Here is a 2,073-nt window from a genome sequence, read left to right on the forward strand (position 1 = left end):
ACACACACACACACACACACACACACACACACACACACACACACACAATTACATTCTTTATGGCCAGAAACAAATTACGGTTATTTCGATTTCAACTGTAGTTACCACTTAAAAATAAAAGCTCAATAATTTTCTATTCTATGTTGTCTGTCTCCTAATTCAATCATTACACCCACCCTTTCTCCTTATATTGGGATATTTCAATTGCAACTGAAAAATTATGGCCCATCTTTTATTTCCTGTGACTGCATTTTCTATGGGAATAAAGCCCCAGTCTTTATCATGAAGTGGTAACACACTTCATACTGGAGGTGGCCTATACTTCTTTTTGGTGGTTTTAGTGGAAATATTTGTCAGAGGTTCTAGGATAGTGCATAGGTTTTAAAATAGTCAAAAAGTGAAATAAAAGGAATTGCTGAAGATAGTAACAACAAATTATAAGGAAGATTGAGAATAAAGCTGAAGTAAGGAAGCATGAATATTATTAGAGTACTGACTAATTTTAGCATGTTTATGCCAGTCTCTCAGCATGAGAGCTCATCAAATGTTATTTTTTGAATAAATTTTATTTGGTATACTTAAGGTATACAAAGTGATATTACCAGATACAAATACATAGTGAAAAGGTTACTGTAATGAAGCAGGTAAGCATGTCCATCATCTCACATTAGTTACTCATTTTTTATTGTTTTTAAAAGTCTTCCAAAATGCTTCATTTTCAGTAAATTGGTATGACATAATCAATCACTAGCTTCTCTTCTATTTAATTATAAGGAAATAATTTTGATGCTACTGTTTTTATACCATCACTGATAAATTGTAGACCACTAGATCTTTCAAATTTACCTTTTTAAAGCGATTGAAAAATTAAGATACTAGTATAAGTGTGATCATATCCTTGTTATTGCAGTTGTGGTTGCTTTTATCATATTTGAAATAATTATAAAATAATGAACTTGAAAGAGATGAATTGGAATATTTTTGGTTAACAGCCAAAATGTCTGAAACCAGAAATATGTAGTTTTTAAATTATTTCAGTACCTACAATAATTTTACTTATACTATTACGATTGTGTTTTTAATATGAATTAATTTTAACAAACGTCATTCTGGTGTTGAAAAATAAAAATAATTTTTAAATAGTTGACACATGAATGTATGTGAAATGACATGCATTGTATTGGTTCTTTGTATTATGTAACTTCTTGATTATAGTTTTATACAATTGTATTAAAAACATGTCAGGATTACCATTATCCTGTGAAAACACAGCCTTTCCTTTGTGATTTTTAAATAACTAGAACAGAAATTACCTCCATTGCTATTGTTACAGTGCCACACATTAGCACTTTTTGTAGTTTTAACTTTGTAAGCATATACTTATATGCATTCTTATTATTTGTCTATTAATCCATAATTATTTCAACACTAAATGCCTCAAAGCATTCAATACAATGCCCCAAAGTAAAATGTTGAACACTTCCTAAATTCTAAAATCAAAATACAACAAGAAAAAACAGTAATAATAGCAAACATTTACTGATAATCTCTTTATGATGAGAACATTATTACCAAGTGTTCTAAGAATCATTGCATGACTATTCTGATTCATTCCATTTAATAATATAAAAACTAGGAGGAGATGTGCTTTTTTAACTTATAGTCAGCATATATATAATTGACGAAAGTATATTTTTCAGTATTTTCTTACAAAATTTACATACAATGAAATGTATATATCTTCACTATACATTTTCCAAGTTTCAACAAATGAGTACACTTCTATAAACCCAAACTCCATAAGACATTATTATCACTACAAAATTGTCCTTTCATGTCTCCTCCCAGTCCAATTCAGCCCTTGCTACCCAGAGATCGTTCTAGAATATCTTATATATGAAACGATGTATGGAGTATGTACTCTTTTGTGGCTAGTTTCCACTCAGCCTAACATGTTTTGGATTCATCTGTATTGTTGTCTGTCACAGATGTATATGAGTAAATTGCATATTCTGCACCTACATTTGTTTATTCATTCTCCAGTTGATGGACACTTGGATTGTATCTACTGCT

This window comes from Piliocolobus tephrosceles, chromosome 3 (genome assembly GCF_002776525.5).
Source record: "Piliocolobus tephrosceles isolate RC106 chromosome 3, ASM277652v3, whole genome shotgun sequence".
Lineage (NCBI taxonomy): Eukaryota > Metazoa > Chordata > Mammalia > Primates > Cercopithecidae > Piliocolobus > Piliocolobus tephrosceles.